This window comes from Lynx canadensis, chromosome C1, assembly GCF_007474595.2.
Source record: "Lynx canadensis isolate LIC74 chromosome C1, mLynCan4.pri.v2, whole genome shotgun sequence".
Lineage (NCBI taxonomy): Eukaryota > Metazoa > Chordata > Mammalia > Carnivora > Felidae > Lynx > Lynx canadensis.
Genome location: NC_044310.1, coordinates 35069177 through 35092302, shown reverse-complemented (window position 1 = coordinate 35092302; position 23126 = coordinate 35069177). Strand labels below are relative to the sequence as shown.

The 23126-nt window shown below is 39.1% G+C and overlaps 1 protein-coding gene across 2 annotated transcripts in view; it reads left to right on the top strand.

Moving 5' to 3' along the window:
* Positions 1 to 23126, top strand: part of EIF2B3 (eukaryotic translation initiation factor 2B subunit gamma) — a 123448-nt gene that overhangs the window by 7265 nt on the left and 93057 nt on the right. The gene's annotated exons all lie outside the window — the stretch shown is intronic.

The window sequence follows — 23126 nt, the reverse complement described above, 5'->3', positions numbered from 1 at the left end:
ATGCTCCTCTGACCGAGCCAGCCAGGCACCCCTATTTTGATTATTAATGAAGATTTAGGTGTTTAGTTGTCACAGGCACTGGTTTCCAATATTTTTGAGTAATTGTACATCCCTATGAAAGAGGTATACTTCAAATGTGCTTTAAAAGATTCCATTTAAATGAAGTTCATGAACAAGTGAATTTAATCTATAGTGATAAAAATGAAAGCGACAGTTGACTTTGCAGATGACAGGTTGACTAGAAAGAAATATAAAGGAACTTTCAAAAATTCCAGACCCCCACCCCTGCAACATGTTAAGATTTGACCTTTTGGTCTACTTTGATTAGATACTAACAAGGGCTTATGGATATGAGGACATAGTCTCCCTAGTGGCCTGTGGCCTATGAGCTGAGAAATATCCACTGTAAATTATTTTGAAATTGATGTCCTTTGGGAAAAACTCAATCTGTATGATAATGTTGGCATCTTGTTTGAATTGGGGAGCAGACTCTGTGGGTATTTCTCATGACTACAAACAGATTAATAGTTTCAACCTACCTATGCACTAAAGAACAAAAAATTAATGTAGAAATGTACTTGGCCTTTCCCGCCATCCCACCTTTATTGGGAAATAATTTACATACAGTAAAATACACAGATAGTATACAGTTCAATAAATTTTGACAGATATATACACCCTGATTACCATTACCCAAATCTAGAACATTTCCATTACCTCTAAAAGTTCCTTTTTACTTCTTTTTAGTAAGCTACCCTCAACCTTCCAGCCCCTTACCCCCCTTGAGTTAACTCACATGTTAACTTTGTTCATGAACTAGGTATAAATGGAATCATACCATTTTAGTCTGGTTTCTTTAGTTTAATGTAATATTTTTCAGACTCTTATTGCAAGTATAACGTGTGTGTGTGTGTGTGTGTGTGTGTGTGTGTGTGTGTTTATTCCATTGAATAAGTATACCACTGTTTACTTATTTACCTGTTGATGGCCATTTGGGTTGTTTCTAATTTGGGGATGTCATGAATAAAGCTGTTAGGAACATTGTTCTGCAAGTCTTTTGTGAAAATATTCTAGGTTGTAGGGTTTACTTTACTAGAAGCTACCAAATAACTTTCCAAGTGGTTATACCATTTTATACTTCCATCAACAATGTGTAAGGGTTGCATTTGCTGCACATCTTCATTGACACTTGGTATCGTCTTTTACGTTTTATCCATTCTAGTCGCTATCTATGGAGTAGTTACTCATTGTGGTTTTAAAAAAAATTTTTTTAATGTTTATTTATTTTTGAGAGAGAGAGTGAGACAGAGTGTGAGCAGGGCAGGGCCAGAGACAGGGAGACACAGAATCCGAAGCAGGCTCCAGGCTCTGAGCTGTCAGCACAGAGCCCAGTGCGGGGCTCGAACTACAAACTGAGAACATGACCTGAGCTGAAGTCGGATGCCCAACCTACTGAGCCACCCAGGCGCCCCACTCATTGTGGTTTTAATTTGAATTTCTCTGATTGTAATGATGCTAATCACCTTTTCTTCTTTAATTTTTTTTAAAAAGTTCATTTTTATTTATTTTGGGTGGGGAGAGAGAGGGAGAGAGAGAACGTGTGGGGGAGCGGCAAAGAGAGAGGGAGAGCCAGAGAATCCCAAGCGGGCTTTCTGCTGGCCGCGCAGAACCCAACTTGGGGCTAGAACCCACAAAACCATGAGATCATGACCTGAGCCAAAATCAAGAGTTGGATGCTTAACTGACTAAGCCATCCAGGCACCCCGCTAACCACCATTTTAAGCATTTGCCTGTTTTTAAATTGAGTTGTTTACCTTTTAATTATTGATTACAGAAATTGTATTTTACATCTAGAATTACATATTCTAGATGTAAGTCTTTTGTCAGATATGTGTTGTGAATATCTTCTGCCAGTCTGGCTTGCCTTTTTACTTTATTTATTTTTAAGTATTTATTTATTTTGAGAGAGAGAGAGTGTGCGCACATGAGCAGGGGAGGGGCAGAGAGAGAGTGGGAGACAGAGAATCCCAGGCAGGTTCCACGCTGCCAGCAAAGAGCCCCAGGCAGGGCTCAATCTCACAAATCATGAGATCATGACCTGAGCCGAAATCAAAAGTCAGATACTTAACTGACTGAGCCACCCAGGCACCCCTGCCTTTTTTCTTTCTTAATGGTGTCTCTTCATGACCATAAGTTTTCAATGTTGCTGAAATTCAGATTACTGATTTTTTTTCTTTTGTGGTTAATACAGTTTTTGTGCCCTTTCTAAGAAATCTTTGCCTATCCCAAGCTTGTGAAGATATTCTCTTATGTTTACTTCTAAAAAGTTTAGCTTTTGGGGCGCCTGGGTGGCGCAGTCGGTTGGGCGTCCGACTTCAGCCAGGTCACGATCTCGCGGTCCGTGGGTTCGAGCCCCGCGTCAGGCTCTGGGCTGATGGCTCAGAGCCTGGAGCCTGTTTCCGATTCTGTGTCTCCCTCTCTCTCTGCCCCTCCCCCGTTCATGCTCTGTCTCTCTCTGTCCCAAAAATAAATAAAAACGTTGAAAAAAAAATTTAAAAAAAATAAAAAATAAAAAGTTTAGCTTTTATGGTTGGATATCTACTGCATCTTGATTTGATTTTGTATGTGGTGTGATATAAGGATAAAGGTTCACTTTTTTTCTATATGGATATTTGTTCCAGCACCATTTGTTAAAAAGACTTTACTTTCCCCATGGAATTGCACTGGTGCCTTCACTGAAAATCAACTGACTGTATGTGGCCAATTTCTGTTTTCTCTATTTTGTTTCATTGTCTTTACTTCAATACCACATTGAATAATGTCTTCATTATTTTTTTTATGTTTATTTTTGAGAGAGAGAGACAGACAAACAGAAGGTGAGTGGGGGAGGGGCAGAGAGAGAGAGGAAGACACAGAATCTGAAGCAGGCTCCAGGCTCTGAGCTGTCAGCCCAAAGCCCCACGTGGGGTTCAAACTCAGGAACCGCAAGATCATGACCCGAGCAGAAGTCAGCTGCTCAACCGACTGAGCTACCCAGGCGCCCCTGTCTTCATTATTTTAGATTTATAGTACGAATTGAACTGAATCTATAGATCAGTTTGGGGAGAATTGATATTTTAATATTGATTCTTCTAATCTTGAACATCTATTTATTTAGATTTCCTTTAATTCCTCTCAATAGTGTTTTATAATTTTCAGTGTAGAAGCTTTGAACGTCTCTTGGTAAATTTTTTCCTAGGTAAATGTTTTTAATGATTTTTTTTTTAATGTTTATTTATTTGAGAGAGAGCACACACGTGAGCGAGAAGGGAAGAGATGGAGAGAGAGGGAGACAGAGGATCCAAAATGGGCTCTGTGCTGACAGCAGCAAGCCCAACGTGGGGCTCAGACCCACAAACTGTGAGATAATGACCTGAGCCGAAGTTGGACGCTTAACCAACTGAGCCACCCAGGCGACCCTTAATGATGTTATTATAAATGGTGCTTTTTACTCTATTATCAATTGTTTATTGCTTGTATATAGACATAAAATCATGTTTTCTATACTGACTTTGTTAAATTGTAGATTCTTTAGGATTTTCTATATACATCATCATGTTGATTGTAAATAAAAACAGTATTACCTCTTCTTTTTTCATCTTATGCTTTTTTTTTTTTTTTTTTTTGAACTGTCTTATTGCCCTAGCCAGGATCTCCAGTGCAATATGTAATAGGCATTTTCCATTCACTTGTGGCCTCTCTTTCTGTTTTTCTATGCTTCCATCCAAGTAGGTTTTGGTGTTTCTGACTGGAGTGGAGTTTTCCAATTCCATTATGTTGGGTGTGTTACTTTCTGGAGTGCAGCTGCTTCTTTCCTTAGGGAGAATATGGGGAATTTCACTAGGAAAATGAAATGATAATTCTGTTCTTTCGCAGGAACAGATGCCAAGTTTACCAAGAATCTTAGAGTGTTTAGTGGACTAGCCAGGGGCTCTTTCAGCTACTGTTTAAAAGTTTAGGGTGGAAGTACAATCTCTCTTTGCTCCCTAAGTCTAAATCTTAGGAATATTTGTACCCTTACCTGGAACTGGAGATCCTAGAAGTCTCATGTGAGACCTGTATAACTCTTAGAGGCTTGAGAAGTGGTAATGCCAACTATAAATAGAAGAGTGCATGTGGAGGCGAGTATAGTAACTGCTGATAGAATACTTTACTCTCAAGTTACTGCTCCTTCCTATGGTTTTGATCATTTGATCCTTATTTTAGGGCTCCCCCTTGAACGTAACATAAGAGTCCTCATTAATTCACTCTGCACAATCTCATTTCTTTTCTTCCTTTATCCCTTTGTTTCTACATCACTTACATGACACCTTTTACGTATAATCCTACCTCTGTGCCTTCTTCTCAAGCTGTGACTTTGGCTAGCAAGTCTCTGTTGTCTTTGCTATCTCTACTTGGTTTCTCCTTTACCAATGGCTCCTGAAATCCTGACCACATCAACTTGCATTCCAACCTAGAGCAGAGGCAGCAAAGCTAACCTATGGAGAAACATAGTAGACTACTAAATAGCCATTAAGATCAAAGTAAGACCTGAGCTAAGCCAAAATTTAGAACTGTCTGGTTGGGATCAACACGATCTTGTAGGAAAGGCAATAGAAATACATATAAACAGTTGAAGAAAGTGAAATAGTCTGAGAAGGCAGTTTGTTGGTGTTCACTAAGAGATGGCAAGTACCTCTCTAAAATAGGAAGTTGTACCCCCAGGCTGTGCCATGGTTTAAAAGCATTGCCCTATTGAACCAATTTATTTCTCTTACCCTGTGCCCACAAAGCAGCTTCCTAAACATTTGAGGACTCTTGGTCTGTTTTAAGTAAGATTTTAGGTAAGATAATATTCTCTTTGAGATTTGGGAGTTTATTAGCTTTTAGTTCTTTTATCTTTACCTATTTCCTCCAGATTGAGTTCCCCAAATATTACTGTGAGGTTATCCCACATGGCTTTTCTCAGACCGCAATAGTATGTTAGCTTTATCTGACTTTTTTGTTTAAATTTAATTTATAATTTTTTTCATTTACATTGCATTTGCTAAATATATTTTATATGTGGAAACTTCCATCACATCTGCATATTAGATATTGAAGCTGAACATCATATTTGCTATGTGTTTTTTCAACTAACAGACATATATTTCATTTGGCTTTATTCTTCTGGCACTGTTTTCTACCTCATTTTGCCTTATCTTATGCCACAATTTTTGCTGACTTACTGGCTTCTCGCTTTTTATTTCATCTGCCCACCCTCTTTCTCTGACTTACCAAGAGAGATTATTGGTTCATTCATTCTCCCACGCCATGGGTGAGTGAGCTCCATTCTTTTTTTTTAAATTTTTTTTTTTTTCAACGTTTATTTATTTTTCGGACAGAGAGAGACAGAGCATGAACGGGGGAGGGGCAGAGAGAGAGGGAGACACAGAATCGGAAACAGGCTCCAGGCTCTGAGCCATCAGCCCAGAGCCCGACGCGGGGCTCGAACTCCCGGACCGCGAGATCGTGACCTGGCTGAAGTCGGACGCTTAACCGACTGCGCCACCCAGGCGCCCCTGAGCTCCATTCTTATAGTTGGTGTTGATGACATGAAAATTCATAGATTTAAAAAAAAATTTTTTTAATGTTTATTTATTATTAAGAGACAGAGAGACACAGAGCATGAGCAGGGGAGGGGTAGAGAGAGGGGGAGACAACAGAATCCAAAGCAGGCTTCAGGCTCTGAGCTGTCAGCACAGAGCCCAACGCGGGGCTCGAGCTCACAAACTGTGAGATCATGACCTGAGCTGAAGTTGATCGCCTAACCAACTGAGCCACCCAGGCACCCCCTGAAAATTCTTAGATTTTAAATCTTCTTCACAATAATGTTTCATATTTGTTGATGGATGATTCGGTCTTATCTATGTCTGAACTCATTCAGTTAGCAAATATTTATTGAGAGTCAACTAATACTAATGATTATAATTGCTTAATTTATTAAATACCAATTATGGACCATAGTTTAAAAAATTTATTAGGGAAAACTTCAAATATGTACAAAAATAGAGCATTGTCAATGTATCTATTACATGGTTACATTGTCAATAGTTATTAACCCATGGCAAATCTCATTTCATCTATATCCCCACCTATCTTGCTCCCTCTCATGTTCTTTTAAAACAAATCTCAGACATCATATTATTTCATCTCTAAGCATTTCAGAATATACTACTAAGATGAGATCATTTTTTGAGAGCTCTTTAAAAAATGAAAAAACTAGGGAGCCTGAGTGGCTCAGTCAGCTAAGTGTCCAACTTTGACTCAAGTCATGATCTCATGGTTCATGAGTTCGAGCCCTGCATCGGGCTCTCTGCTGCCAGCGCAGAACCCTCTTCAGATTCTCTGTCCCCCTTTTTCTCTGCCCCTCTCCAGCTTGCATGCTTTCTCTCTCTCAAAAATAAACATTTAAAAATAAAGTAAAATAAGAATAAAACTATAATGCCATTATAATGCCTAAAAAAACAAACTGATAATTCTTTAGTATTGTCAAATATCCAATCAGTGTATGAGTTCTAGTTGCCTTATAAATATAACTTTAAAATATTTTTTAGTGTGTTTATTTAAATCAGGAGGCAAATAAGGCCTGTACATTACAATTGGTTGTAATGTCTCTTTTAATATATAAATTTTACCTCTATCTCTTTTTTCCCATTAATTTATTTGCTGGAGAAATTGGATCTTTTTCTTGTATATTTTCCCTCCCACAGTCTGCATTTTGTTGATTGCAACCATGTGGTGTTGTTTAATAAGTATCTCTATATATATTGGTGTTGGTATTGGTAGTTGGACCTAGAGGCTCCATTAAACTCAGGTTTTGAATTTTGGGGCAAGACTTTCATAGGTGGTGTTGTGTTCTTCTATCTGGAGGCACATATTTGCTGATTCTCTCTCTCTCTTTCTCTCTCTCTCTTTTAAGTAGGCTCCCCACCTAACATGGGGCTCAAATTCACAACCTTGAGATCAAGTTGCATGGTCTACCTACTAAGCTATCCATGCAGCCCAGATTGTCTTTTTGTGATGTGGTAGCGGTTAATGATCACTGCCACCAGGCCGTAGTCCTTGTCTCTCCAGGCATTTGGCTATCTGAAGCTTATTTCTAGTAGATTCCTTAAGAAGTCTTCATGATATCAATGCTTAGCAAATTATCTGCAGCCTTTATATTTCAAAGCTAATTTATATGGATATGAAATCCTTGACTCACATTTTTTTCTTAAATATCTTAAATTCTCTCATGGATTATGTTATATAATGTTGCTGTTCAAAAAAGTACAGGTGAAAAATCTTTCTTTCCCTTATGAGTGAGTTGGTCTTTTTGTCTGGATTTCCAAAAGCGTTTTTATTTATCTAATTTTTTAAAGATTTTATTTATGTATTTGTTTATGTTTATTTATTTATTTTTTGAGAGAGAGAGCAAGCTGGGGAGGGGCAGAAAGAGAGGGAGAGAGAGAGTATCCCAAGCAGGCTCTGCACTAGTGCAGAGTTCAATGCAGGGCTCACACTCAGGAACCATGAGATCATGACCTGAGCCAAAGTCAGATGCTTAACCGACTAAGCCACCCAGGCACCCCATTAAAGATTTTATTTCCCTTCATTTTATTTTTTTAAAGTTCATTTACTTATTTCGAGAGAGACGGAGACAGCACCAGTTGGGCAGGGGCAGAGAGAGAGAGGGAGAGAGAGTATCCCAAGCAGGTTCTGCACTGTCAGTCTAGAGCCTAACATGGGGCTCAGACTCATGAACATGTGAGATCATGACCTGAGCCGAAGTCAGATGCTTAACTGACTGAGCCACCCAGGCTCCCCAAGTGTATTTTTTTTTTTTTTCAAAAAAAAAATTTTTAACATTTATTTATTTTTGAGACAGAGAGAACATGAACAGGGGAGGGTCAGAGAAAGAGGGAGACACAGAATCTGAAACAGGCTCCAGGCTCCGAGCTGTCAGCACAGAGCCCGACGCGGGGCTCGAACCCACAGACCGCAAGATCATGACCTGAGCCGAAGTCGGACGCTTAACTGACTGAGCCACCCAGGCACCCCTCCCCAAGTGTATTTTTAAGATGGAAGCAGCTTGAACATTTTTATAAGAGAGCAAAAGGGCCAGTGGAGAGGTATAGAAGAAAGATAAATGATGAATGAGGTCCCCACAGAGACAAGAAGGAATGAAGGAGCAGCTTTGGGCAAGAGGAAGACTATATCTTCCACTGAAATGAGAAGAGGGGCGCCTGGGTGGCGCAGTCGGTTAAGCGTCCGACTTCAGCCAGGTCACGATCTCGCGGTCCGTGAGTTCGAGCCCCGCGTCGGGCTCTGGGCTGATGGCTCAGAGCCTGGAGCCTGTTTCCGATTCTGTGTCTCCCTCTCTCTCTGCCCCTCCCCCGTTCATGCTCTGTCTCTCTCTGTCCCAAAAATAAATAAACATTCAAAAAAAAAAAAAAAAGGAGAGATAGGAATTTAAAAAATTCACTCCTGAGGCCTCTGTATTCTTGATGAAGTAGGAGGTGCATTTGTCTGTTGAGAATGTGGAGAGAGAAACGTGATGGGATTGGGACCTGTGAGTAGTGAAGCTTTAGAATTGTCACTGGAAAATGGGAGAGAGCTGACTATGGACACTGAGAAGGAGACCTGAGCAGCATCAGGAGTATAGCTGGGGTTGAAGAATATAAATTATAATTACCACAATTAGTACAGTCGTGGTAATTTTTTTTTCTTGTTTTTCTGTCTTTTACTACTGCTCAGGTGTCTAGGTATAGAGGAGAAGACATGTTTGGATTGATCGGGGTTATGGGGAAGGTCAATATTTGTATCCACTGGAGAGGGAAAAATTGAGGCTAGGCAGAATAAGATTTGGCTAAGGACTTGATGGACAAAGGCCTTCCTTCTCTTCTTTCTGGCATGAGCTTAGCAAAAACTTTCCTTGCAGAGGCAGTCTCTCCAAATTGGAACTGAGTCCTGGTTAAGAGTTTTTATTCATTCCTCTTCTTGGGACAGTTAGTTTGCTTTCTTTTCTTGCATCATGTATAGTACTACAACGTCCATCCTTGCACCAGTTTCTTTGTGCTCTTGTTTTGAAGATAGACACCTAGGAGTGATGTGCGGATCATAAGGTATGTGCATTTCCAGCTTTACTAGATACTGGCAAATATGAATGCAGTCATATTAGTCTACATTCCCACCGGTAGTATGAATTAGAGTTCTGATTTCTGCCTGTCCTTATTAACAATTGGTATTCTCAAACTTAAATTTTCATTAATATGATGGGTGTGAAATGGTACCTCATTCTTGGTTTAATTTGCTTTTCCTTGATTATTTGTGAAATTGAGGCTTTGGGGGAGATTTTTTTTTTGCTAGGTATATTGGTCGTTTTCCTTTTCATTGAATTTCTCATATCCTTTGCCCATTTTGTGTTTGGGTTATCTTTCTTTCTTTCTTCTTTCTTTCTTTCTTTCTTTCTTTCTTTCTTTTTCTTTCTTTTCTTTCTTTTTCTTTCTTTCTTTCTTTTCTTTTCTTTCTTTCTTTTTCTTTCTTCTTTCTTTCTCTCTTTCTTTCTTCTTTCTTCTTCTTTCTTTCTTTCTTTTCTTAAATGTCTATTTATTTATTTTTGAGAGAGAGAGCACAAACAGGGAAGGGGTAGAGAGAGAGGGAGATAGAATCCCAAACAGACTCTGTGCTGTCAGCATAGAGGCCCATGCTGGGCTCAAACCCACCAATGACCTGAGCCAAAATCAAGAGTCGGATGCTCAACCAACTGAGCCTCCCAGGCATCCCATCTTTTTCTTACTTACACATATACTCTGTATATTCTGTATACTAATCCTTTAGTTATATGGTTACAAGTTTTCCCCCAGTCTGGAGCGCCTGCGTGGCTCAGTTGGTTAAGCTTTATGCCACTGACTTATCAAAGAAAACAGGTTATTTGTCATGTAGAATCTCTGACATCTGTCGTGTGTCTGGTTGCTCTCTACTGATGTCACTTAACTTGTTTTTCTTTCCCAGTATTTTCTTACAAATTGTAATTTGGATCTAAATGTTAGCTAGATTCAATTTCAACTTTTTTTGTAATAATGTTTCATATGTGTACTTCTTATTGCATTGTATCCAGCTCTGAAATCAGACATTTAAAAAAGTCCTGATTTTCTTATGTACAGCTTTTTACATGTCAATCATACCTCAACAAAGAGGTTTAAAAAAAAAAAAAAAAAGCCCTGGTTTCTTTTTGTGGAGAATGATGTTTATATACTGCAGTCTGAGATCTAGGAGAAATAGAAGATTTTAAATTTTAATGTAATTGATTTTTCATTCTTTTCCTTTATGGTTTGTGATTTCTGTCACAATTTAGAAATTCTTCCCTTTATGAGCTTTTTATATGTATATATAAAGTTCATTTATTTACTTATTTTTGAGAGAGAGAGAGCACAAGCAGGTGAGGGACAGAGAGATGAAACAGAATACCAAGCAGGCTTCATGCCAACAGCGCAGAACCCAGCACGGGGCTTGAACTCAAAAACCATATGATCAAAACTCAGACGCTTAACCACTGAGCCACCCAGGTGGCTTCCCTTCTGAGGTCTTAAAGATACTTTGCTTAAATTTTTAGTTTTGCTTTTCATAGTTTAGGCTCAAATTCACTTAGAATCTCTCCACTTATTTCAGGCTTTTAAAATATATCTCAGTAAAGTTTTATAATTTTCATCATAAAAATCTTACTTATCTTTTGTCAAATTTATTCCTAAATTGTGTTTTCACGTTCTCTCTTTAGTATGTACTTTGTAGATGTACATAATGTATACAACTTAATCAAATAGTTCTGTAAAACTTTGAGTGAAGGATAAAGGTCTCCTGCACTATCCTTCCTCATTCATGATTTTTTTTTTTTTCTAGAATGTTGCCTCATTCATTTCTTTTTTCAGCAAAAATGCTCATTCATGATTTTGCTCTTCAGAAGCAACTACTTTCAGCTCTTTTTCCTTCTGGTAATGTCCTCAGTATTTTTAAGTAACATATTTATACTACTATTTTTTTAGTTTTAGTTCTAGATGATCGATTGAATTTCTACTGTGAAAGATAAGGATTTGGTTCACTTACCAGCCCATCTGCCCTTCCGTGTATACACATACAAACTTCCCCTTTCTTAATCTCACAAATACAGGTATGTCATAATTTTTTATTAAATCAATCATGAGGGCTTATTTAGAGCTTAACCATGCAGTATACTAGTATTATACTTTCTTTTTTTTAAATCAATTTTATTATGATTTATATATGATATAAATATATGCCCATTTTAAATGTACAGTTCTATAATTTTTCTAAATCAGATTTATTGAGGTATAAATTATAGAGAGTAAAAAATTCACCCTTTTCAGTGTACTGAGTTTTGACAAATGTGTTATTGTTGTATAACTACTGCCTGAATCAAGATAAATGGTTCTGTCATCCCTTACAAGTTTTTACTTCTTCTATATGCAATGTTTTGTTTTCTTAGAGTTATCAATTGCCACACTTTCAAAGTTGCTTGGTTTTCTATGTTTCCATCATTAATTCATCCTCAGACTTTTTTTTTTCATCCTCAGTCTTCTAAAAGGAACATAAATGTATCAGTATATTTAAACATACCAATTTTTTGTTTTGTTTTTGTTTTTGTTTCCTTTGAGACAACCCTCTTAGGAGCCATCCATTCTCTCTTCAAATCTCTACTGTTTGCTCTTTAGGCCTGCTGCAGAGCTGTCATCCTGGGACTTTTCACCATCATTCTAGGAATTCCCTTCTCTCTCCTGGGCTGGATACCCTGGTTCCTAGGTCCCATGTTTCCTCTTTGGTTTACTCCCTCATTTCAAAGGAACCCAACCTTTATTGGCTTCTTAAAGAGAGAGCATGGAAGGTAAATATTTTGAGAACTTGAATGTTTGAAAATGTTTTATTCCATTCCGTACTCTTGAATGATACCTTACTTTTGTATAGATTTCTAGGTTAGAGATAATAGACCTTCAGAATTTTTTGTCCCAAGCCCAAGCAGAGACATACAGGTTTCCTTGATAACTCTCTATGCTGTAGGTAGATTCCGCCCCCCCCCCACCCCAAAGTTTACCCTTCCACTGAGTTTCCATTTATGCAGGGTCTCAGTTCAAACTCCCTACTTCATACCAGCATCCAGCCACATCTTTTGGCCCAATGTAGCCCTTAAAAACCCTAGTTAAGGCAGCCAGGGTTCCTGCTCAGTTTTCACTTCCTTCTTCAGTTCTCGCACTTGGTATTTTCCCTTTCTTTCTTGTAAGTTTGAATACACCTGGAATAATTTTTTGTTGAGTCTTCTCCAAAATTTTTAGGTGTTTGTAACACAATTTTGGTGTTCTTAGCTCACAGTTTTCTAATACCAGAAGCCTCCATGCTAAACACTTAATGTGCATTATTTCATTTAATCCTCCAGCTACTTGTGAGGTGGAAAGAAAGACTATGCATTAAGTACTTTAGTCTCAGTAAATGCATTAAGTAATCAGGGATTAATAGGATGATGTCTGCTAGGTATGGTCAAGTGGCACATGCCTCAGTGGATATTGAATGGTTATTTGAGTGCGTTAGTGGAGTGGATTAGGGACATAGTAAAGAAGAGTTAGAAGAGTACTATGTGCCCTCTGTAAGACTATCAACAAACACTGCTTGGATCTACTTATTGAAGAAAGACCACTTCTTGAATGTCACTTTTTAATTGAGTTTTGTAAGAAAAGTAGGAATTTGTGCTAGTGGGGTGATACATAGGGATAGATATTCTTAGTGTGAAGGGGATAGAACAACTCCAAGAAAAGCATAAAAATGTTGGTAGATCCTCTACTTTAACAGTTGAAGGAGTATTACAAAGCTGAGATTATGAGGGAATATTTTAGTTTCATGTTGTATGATTTGATGGCCTCACTCAGTGTAAATATACACCTTTAAAACTTTACCTAGGTCTACATATCTTTGAAATATACTAAAAAAGAAAACATATAAATTAAATAAGTGGTAGTCTTTTTTTCTTTCTGTGTGGCATCCTGAAGTATATACATTTAAGGTTTAATTTGATCTTTTTTTTAGAAATTGGACAACTTGGAAGGGAGGAGAATAGAAGGGCAGATGAAAAGTGAAATGGAGAAGCAGCAGAGACCTGCTTTGCAGTAACAGCTGATTATTCACACAAGATGTCTGTAACCAGTTAAACCCTTTTGAGGCTACTTAAATTTGCTAAAGCTTTATAAATGAGTACATTGGAAAAATTAATTTACTTCAGAACTTTAGTTTCTGTTCTTAGAGACGACCCTAAAGTAGGGAGTTAATTTATTAGCTGATTATGAGGGCGTAAATTTTATTTTCTTTGGAGTTACCCAGAATGTTTGCTCTGAAGATCACAAGGGAGATCTTTCAGGTATACTCTGGATTTCTAATCCCCACAGCCACCTTGAAAGGTAGATTTCTACAGATATCTAATCCCCATACCCACCTTGAAAGGTAGTTGGTATTCTATTTTGCAGTTGAGAAAACTGGTACTCAGAGAGCTTAAATAATCTCCCCCAGATCCCACATCTGGTTAGGTGCTGAGCCAGACTAGAACCCAGCCCTGGGTTTTGAGATACTGTATGTTTGTGCATCTCAAATGTCCATGCTTTTTTCACTCCTATTGCCTCCAAGAGACAAGCATCAGCAGTCCTTATAATCTACTCTAACTCTAGACCCTTGGCTTCAGAATAAATTATTAGGTAAGTGTTTTGAGAACAGGTTAGTGAGGTATCTTTAGGAGACCTCAGCAAACTACGTCTGTAATAGAGTTCTATAGCCTGTGTTTAAAACACTTAACCTTATATTGCAGGTCTCATGGCTTCTCTTAATTTAGAGATTGCAGAGTTGATAATTTTCTATTTAATCTAGACAAGAATCTTTCTTTAGCCTCAGGCAAGCCTCATTTGCCCTCTGCCTCAGTTTCACAACCCAGAAAATAAGGATAATGATACCAACACACTAGTTAGAGGTTTAGTTATGTAAATTCTTTGATGTAGAAAAAGGACTATTGTTACATGTCTTCTGAAACAGCTGACATGTTACAACAAAGAACAAACTATGCCAATGAAATCCCCATCCTAGGGACAGCTTATTAGAAAGATTGAGTATATGTGCTATTTTTAGATGTTCAAAAACTAAGTACAAGTTGTTTTCAGTTGAGTGTTTGATGTCTTTATCGAATTACAAATCTCTGTCATTCTTTTCTGGAACCTTTCATTTTGCCCAAGGATTTGTTTTTGGCAGATTTCTATCTGCTTGAAAAGAATGAGTACAGTTTGGTTAAGGGAAAATCTGAGAACTTGGTCCCAACTTGCTTGAAGTCTTTAAGTGGCAACTTTCCTTCTTGACTGCTTTGGTGGGCTGAGGTTGCATAGGAAGGCCTCAGGATATCCCCAGTGATGCCTTCTTTGAGCCCACTGGTGGAATAATGAAAAGCCCAGGAGCTATGGTGGAAGTAAGTTAAACAAGGACATTTTAAACCTTTTTTTTTTTCCTCTCCCTAGGAAATCTCAGTGGAGCTTTTCTCTTGACTGTACTAACCTAGTATATATATTCACAAGCTTCATGGAATGAACTAAGGACAGAAACATGATAGCTAGGAATTAGGATAGAACACCCAGGCTATCATTACATACTTTCTTTATCTTTGGGTGGTAAGGAGCCATATGGCTTACAATTCTTGGTAGGACCACCTATCCTGCTCTGAATCATAAGGTAACAAAGACTATAGCCTGACTGGTGGAATGGGCTAGTACCATTTGTGGGAAGTCAGTAAGCATTCTGTCCTCATGACCAGGAGTTCATTTGAAGTAGCCTATAGCTACCCATCCTTTTTTCAGCTCTTTTTTTTTTTTTTTAATGTTTTTAAATTTATTTTTGAGACAGAGAGAGACAGAGCATGAACAGGGGAGGGGCAGAGAGAGAAGGAGACACAGAATCCGAAGCAGGCTCCAGGCTCTGAGCTGTCAGCACAGATTTCAGCTCTTAATTTAAGCATTGTCTGCTTCAACAAGCCTTTGTTGGCTTTCTAATACTGAATTATGTTTCATTTTTCTGTACTTGCACAGAGAATTAAAATTACCTGTCATATTGTCATCTCCCTGCACTAGACTATGGGACAAGAACTGTTTCTGGGCCTGTCACAGAGAGGATGCTCAATATGTATTTATTGAATGAATGACAGATGGAGGCAAGCTCTATGTAAACATTTGGAACATGTTCCTTACTCCTTTGATATAGACATAGATGTTTATATGAGCCTAAAGATGAGTTTTAGTGATTGCAGATCAGAGGGATCATGGCATTGACTGGTGTTCATTTTATTTGCATCTGTAAATTTCCATCAAGCCTTAAGTTTGCTGACATGGCTGGTCCTCTACCCCAAGTAGGTTATTCCAGAGGGAGGAATTGTCTTGTCTTGTTTTGTCTTGTCTTGTCTTATCAAAGAAATATAGTGACATAGTGAAAAGAACATAGGCTTTCACAAATATAGGTAGATCTGGATTCTAATTCTAGTGCCACCATTTATTAGCATATGCTCTTCAATGAGGTTACTATCCCTTGTAAGCTTGCATTTAATTCATCTATAAAATAGTCATATTTTTCATTTATTCACAAGTATGTATCGAACACATGCTATATACCAAGCACTATTCTGGATGCTGGAAATACAGTGGTAAACCAGATAAACAAGATCTCTGTCCTCATAGAGCTATTCTATAAGGAGAAATATATAATAGGAAAACAAATAATTTCTGGTGATAAAAATGCTAAGAAGAAAAATAAAGCAGGATAAGGGGATAAAGAGTGGCACTGGAAAGAGAGAGCTCTTTCAGACAGGAGATAACATTTGAGAAGAAACCCTAATGATATGGGTAGTAAGCCTTAAGGAAGATCTTTCCTTGCAGAGAGAATAGCAAGTGCACATGCCCTGAGTTAGGAATGAATTTAACCTGTTTCAGAAGCAGTAAGAAGACCAATATGACTAGAGCACAGTAATTAAGTGGTAGAATGGTAGTATGGAAGGCCTGAGAGTTATGTGAGGACCAGATCATAAAGGATCTTCTAGATCATAGTAAGAATTAAAGTTTATATTTTGTTCTATTTTGGGAAACCTTTGGTGGGTTTTTGAGTGACATCATCTGATTTATGCTTTTAAAAGATCTCTACAGCTGCTGTATGGAAAGTAAAACTATAATGCAACAGGAATGAATCGGGCAGATCAGTTAGGAGATAGTTGCAATAGTCCACATGGAAGATAATGCTAAGATGAGAACAGTAGTGGTAGAAGTAGTTGCATTTAAGACATTTTTTAATTATTTTTTTAATGTTTATTTATTTTTGAGAGAGAGACAGACAGAGCATGAACAAGGGAGGGGCAGAGAGAGGGAGAAACAGAATTCGAAGCAGCTCCAGGCTCCCAGCTGTCAGCATAGAGCCTGACGCGGGGCTTGAACTCACGAATCATGAGATCATGACCTGAGCTGAAGTTGGATGCTTAACCGACTGAGCCACCCAGGCACCCTCATTCAAGACATATTTTGAAGGTAGAGTTAACAGGACTTTTTATGGATTGGATATATAGAATGAAGAAAAGAGAGAAATCAAACAATAGCTTCTGGATTTTTTACTTGAACAACTGGAGTGATAGTGATAGTAGTGTGGGAGACTGGAGGAAAAACAAGTTGGCAGTCAAGATAATTTTTGGATGTTGGGCACTTGGGTGGCTCAGTCGGTTAAGTGTCCACTCTTGACTTCAGCTAGAGTCATGATGTCACAGTTCATGGGTTTGAGCCCTGTGTTGGCTCTGCGCTGAGAGTGTGGGATTTTCTCCCTCCTTTCTCTCTGCCCCTCCCCTGTTCATGCTCTCTGTCTCACACATGCACGCTCTCAATAAATAAATTTAAAAAAAAATTTTTAAGATAATTTTTGGATGTTAATTTGTAACACTGGGTATTAGATGTCTACGTAGAGATATCAAGTAGGCAGTTTTACAATTCAGAATCTCAAAGGAGAGGTCAGGGCTGGACATACAAATCTGGAGATTATCAACAAAGTGAAATCATCTGGGGAGTGTGTGTAGCAGAAGAAGAGAAGAGGGCTAAAGGCTGAGCCTGGTATTTAGAGACCAAGAACCAGAGGAGGAGGAAACAAAGGTGATTAGGAAGGTACAGCCACTGAAGTAAAAAGAAAGATCAGGAAATTAAGGTATCATGGAAGCTGTGTGAGGAAAGTGAATCAAAGAGAGAGTGATCAGTTGTGCCAGATATTGCTATGGAAAGTTGAGTAAGATGAGAACCAAGAATTTATCATTGGATTTGGCAACATGGATTCATTGATGACTTAAACTCTTGCTGGAATAGTAGGGACAAAAACCAGATTAGACAGAAGAGGTGAGGGATTAAGAAATGGGATATGTTAGGGCACCTGGCTGGCTCAGTCAATGGAACATGTGACTCTTGAATGTGGGATTGTGAGTTCCAGCCCCACATTGGGTGTAGAGATTACTTTAAAAATAAACAAAAAAGAAAATGGGAGATGGTAAGACAGCTGGTTTTTTTTTTTACGTTTATTTATTTTTGATTATAACTGATTCTGTTCATGAATTTCTTAGACTGGCTCTCTAATTTTCTTATCTTTTCTTTCATATTTTCAATACGTCTATCTTTTTTCCTCAAGTTTTATATATGGATGGGGCATGTCAACTGTGAGCTTCACTTTATAGGGTGATATGGTGATAGGGTTGGGCTCTTTTTTTTGGTGGATCTCTTATATCTCTATTTTTAGGGTTTTTTCTCTTGGATTACTCAGATTCCCTGGAGAAAACTGTTATCCTGCCTGAAAAGTAAAGACCTGGCTGCTGGCATTCCAGGAAATGAGTTGGGGTCAGGGCTAGGGAGGATGTCTCAGAATCCTGTATGCATTTTTTTTTTTTTAATGTTTATTTTTGAGAGAGAGAGAGAGACAGAGTGCGAGCAGGGGAGGGGCAAAGAGAGAGGGAGACACAGAATCCGAAGCAGGCTCCAGGCTCTGAGCTGTCAGCACAGGGCCTGATGCGGGGCTCAAAACTCATGAACCATGAAATCATGACCTGAGCCGAAATTGGATGCTTGACCAACTGAACCATCCAGCACCCCTGTAGCATTCTTTTTTAAGACACCTTTTTTCAGTAAGATGCATCCTCTCTTCCTATCCCAACTGTGATCGTGCTTTCCCAGTCTAGATATCTTCTATTTACTCTCTTCAGCCCTCTGCCAGTGTGACACATGTGCAGTAGCTGGATTGCACTGAGTGGAAAAGAGAGATCTTTCAACCAGCATTCTTTATTTTAATTCCTCCCCTCCCCAGCTTTTTTATCCATATCAGTTCCTCAGCTTTTGGAGAATCTGCTGTAAGTTGAGTTTGTTCTCAGTTTTCCTATGATTAACATGGTCATTTTTTTTTAATTTTTTTTTTTTTTACATTTATTTATTTTTGATAGAGAGAGACAGAGCACAAGTGGGGGAGGGGCAGAGAGAGAGAGGGAGAGAAAGAATCCGAAGCAGGCTTCAGGCTCCGAGCTGTCAGCACAGAGCCCAACGTGGGGCTTGAACTCACAAACCGTGAGATCATGACCTGAGCCGAAGTCGGATGCTTAACCGACTGAGCCACCCAGGTGCCCCCAACATTGTCATTTTTTTAATGTTGTCTCCTTTCCATGCTTCTTACGTTGTGGGTTTAGGACCATTTTAAAAATCCTTTGTTACTTCAGTGATGTTTTGAGAAGGGCGAAACAGTTGTATGCCTTCAATTTACTGTCTTAAACTTATATAATAACTAAGGAGAAAGGGTGACAGGGAGTTCCGTAGTTGACTGCAACAAGGAGGAGTAGATGATTTCATCTGTTGTCATGCATTTCAAATGAGTATAGGTCATGGAGTGAGAGAAATGGCCTGAACATGATTGAGTGAAGAGTTCAACTTCTTCACCTTCTGGACTCTTTTGATTGGAAGACAGTGTGAAGAACAGAGAAAAATGTCCTGAGCAGTTTTCTTTGATGCTGTTAAAATTTAGAAAACTTAGAAAATATTTACAGGGGCAGCTGGGTGGGCTCGGTCAGTTAAGTATCTCACTTCAGCTCATGTCATGATCTCACGATTTGTGATTCTTTTTTAAATTTTTTTTTTAATGTTTATTTATTTTTGAGACAGAGAGAGACAGAGCATGAACGGGGGAGGGGCAGAGAGAGAGGGAGACACAGAATCCGAAACAGGCTCCAGGCTCTGAGCCATCAGCCCAGAGCCCGACGCGGGGGCTCGAACTCACGGACCGCGAGATCGTGACCTGGCTGAAGTCGGACGCTTAACCGACTGCGCCACCCAGGCGCCCCTCACGGTTTGTGATTTCAAGCCCCGTGTCTTACTCTCTGCTGACAGCTCAGAGCCTAGGGCCTGCTTCGGATTCTAGGTCTCCCTCTCTCTCTGCCCCTCCCCCACTCATTCTCTGTCTCCCTCTTCTCAAAATAAGTAGACATTAAAAAAAAGTAAGAAAAAAATATTATAAAGGGGGCACCTAGGTGGCTCAGTCAGTTAAGCGTCCAACTCAGCTCAGGTCATGATCTTGCAGTTTGTGAGTTCGAGCCCCACATCAGGCTTTGTTTTGACAGCTCAAAGCCTGGAGCCTGCTTTGGATTCTGTGTCTCCCTCTCTCTCTCTGCCTCTCCCTTGCTCGTGCTCTATCTCTCTCTCTCAAAAATAAATAAACATTTTTAAAAAAAGAAAAAAATATTTATAAGAAATATATTCTCGGGGCACCTGGGTGTTTTAGTCGGTTGAGCATCTATCTGACTCTTGATTTCAGCTCAGGTCATGATCTCACTGTTTGTGAGTTCGAACCCTGCATCAGTCTCTGCACTAACAGTGTGGAGCCTGCTTGGGATTCTCCCCCTCCCTCCCTCCCTCCCTTTCTCTCTCTTTCTCTTTTTCTCCCCCTACCCTGTCTACACTCTCTCTCTCAAAATAAATAAATAAACATTAAAAAAACCAAAAAGGCTTGTGGAGGCACCTGGATGGCTCAGTCGGTTAAGCGTCCAACTCTTGATTTTGGCTCTGATATTGATCTCACGGTTCTGAGTTCGAGCCCCACATCAGGCTCTGCGCTGACAGAGCTTCAGATTCTTTCTCTCCCTCTCTCTCTCTGCCCCTCCCCTGCTCATGCTCTGTTTCTCTCTCAAAAGAAATGAATAAAACTTAAAAAAAATATTTTTTAAAAGGCATATGGATAGTAATTATTCTCTTCTAAAAAAAAAAAAAAAAAGAATAGCTTGACCCTTGTAATCATACAATTTTATGCCATAAGGGACTTCAAAGATGGTACAGCCCTCTCATCTAATAGATCAAGAAACTGAGACCCATAGAGGGAGTGGCCCATTCAAAGTCACATTTGAAATTAATAAGAAAAGGGGCGCCTGGGTGGCGCAGTCGGTTAAGCGTCCGACTTCAGCCAGGTCACGATCTCGCGGTCCGTGAGTTCGAGCCCCGCGTCGGGCTCTGTGCTGACTGCTCAGAGCCTGGAGCCTGTTTCCGATTCTGTGTCTCCCCTCTCTCTGCCCCTCCCCCGTTCATGCTCTGTCTCTCTCTGTCCCAAAAATAAATAAACGTTGAAAAAAAAAAAAAAAAGAAATTAATAAGAAAAGAAAACCTGCCTAATGTTGAGAGTTGCTTTTTGAGAATGGTTTTAGTTTCTTTTTTTTTTTTTTTAAATGTTAGTTGTCTTTTTCTCATATTATGATAAACTTCCCTTTATCACAGTCCCTAACTACCCTCTGTGACCCTCTCCCAAGCTTTCTGGCTTCCAAGTAAACCGGACAATATTTCTACATATTTTATACTTCAGGACAAAATTAAAATTCAAGTTGCAGGTAGGAAATATGTAATGTAATTGTTTTGTTTTCAATTTTTTTTTTTAACATTTATTTATTTATGAGAGACAGAGAGAGACAGAGAGAAAGGGAGACACAGAATCCAAAGCAGACTCCAGGCTCTGAGCTGTCAGCACAGAGCCTGATGGGCTCGAACTCATGGACTGCGAGATTATGACCTGAGCCAAAGTCAGAGGCTTAACGGACTGAGCCACCAGGAGCCCTATAGAAAAAATGTAATGTAATTGTTAAGAGCATGTTTCATAGTCTTGAAATGGGGCAATTATATTTTATTCTGTGGACTATTTGTGTCTAACTGAAGAAAAAGAATTGATTTAAAATAAATTCAGAGTAACAAATTCTTTCAAAGTGAAGGTTTGATTTGAGAGAACAAAAAAGCCATGTAATGTCCATGCATTTGGTGATTAAGATTAAATTGCAGATACCAACAATTTCTGCATTTTCATAAACAACCTCTATGTCTTAATGTTACAAACTGAGTGACAATAATAAATATTTTTGCCTCAAAAAAAATTCTGGAAGAGAAGTGATTAACATTTAACTCATTTAATAATTCAGAAATTAACAGATTCTCAGTTACTTCTTAGCTTCACACAGAAAGATGAGTAAAATTCTTCTATTTGTTTGTAACCTGAAGAGGAGAACTTCTTTAGGAAGGTAATGTTGAGTCTCCATCTTAAAATTATAAATCTAGCATATCCCCTCCAGCCATACCCTCCAGGACAGCTGCATCTGGTAAGTTTTCAGACATTTCTGTTTTTTTTTTTCCTTTTTGGGGGGCAACAGGTTATTTCCTACCTTGTTGCTTTAGGGGGCTGCCAAGTTACCATTTTGGCCCCTCTCCTGTGAACGGTCACAGTCTCTTACAAAGGGGGCTCTCAGCTTTGTCAGAAAGTATGCTGTTTCTAAACACCTAAAATTGGATGTTTTCTTCTTTGAGTCAGTTTAACAAGGAGAAGGAGGTAACAGGAAGAGTGCTAATAACATTTACAGATGCTTGTTCCCCAGCACTAGGTTAAACTCTGGTGACACAAAGATAAAAGAGCTCCTTATGAAACTCAAAGTCTAGGGGCACCTGGGTGGCTCAGTCGGTTAAGTGTCTGACTTTGGCTCAGGTCATGATCTGGCAGTTCGTGGGTTCAAGCCCCGCGTTGGGGTTCTGTGCTGACAGCTCAGAGCATGGAGCCTGCTTCAGATTCTGTCTTTCTCTCGAGGAATAAATAAACATTAAATTTTTTTTTTTAAGTGAAGCTAAAATCCATAGATAATTCAATATGGGTGCAGTCATTCAAGAATAAAGGACTCCAGGGGCACCTAGGTGGCTCAGTCAGTTAAGCATCCAACTTCAGCTCAGTTCATGATCTCATGCATTGGGCTCTGTGCTGACAGCTCGGAGCCTGGAGCCTGCTTCAGATTCTGTGTCTCCCTCTCTCTCTGCCCCTCCCCTGCTCACACTCTGTCTCTCTCTATCTCTCTTTCAACATTTTAAAAATTTAAAACAAAAAAAATAGGGGCACTGGGTGGCTCAATCGGTTAAGCATCTGACTTTGGCTCAGGTCATGACCTCATGGTTCATGTGTTGGAGCTTCTGGCTCTGTGCTGACAGCTCAGCAAAGAGCCTGGAGCCTGCTTTGGATTCTGTGTCTCCCTCTCTCTCTCTCTGCCCCTCCCCTGCTCACACTCTGTCTGTCTGTCTCTCTCTCTCTCTCTCTCTCTCAAAATAAATAAACATTTTAAAAAAATTTTTTTAATTAAAAAAAAAAGTCTAGATGGGAAAAACCCGTTAATCCAATTTAGTTATTTTAAGGTCTGTAATGGAAGAGAAAAGACTTTCATTTCTAGCTGAGATATATATTGGGTACTGTCTTTTATAATAACTGTGACAGGACCTGCAACTTGATGGATGAATGTGTGGTGGATGGGAAAAGAGAATGGGGAATGCATTTTTGGCAGTTTACTCCAGCAAGTTAACATTAGCTATGTGGTAGGGGAATTGTGGCAGAGAAGGCTGAATTAGGTAGGTGGAGTCATATTTGAAAGACCTTTAGTGTCATACTAAGGAATTTAAACTCATCTTACAAAGCAGTGATATTCTAAATGGGGTGATCTCAAAGCCGGG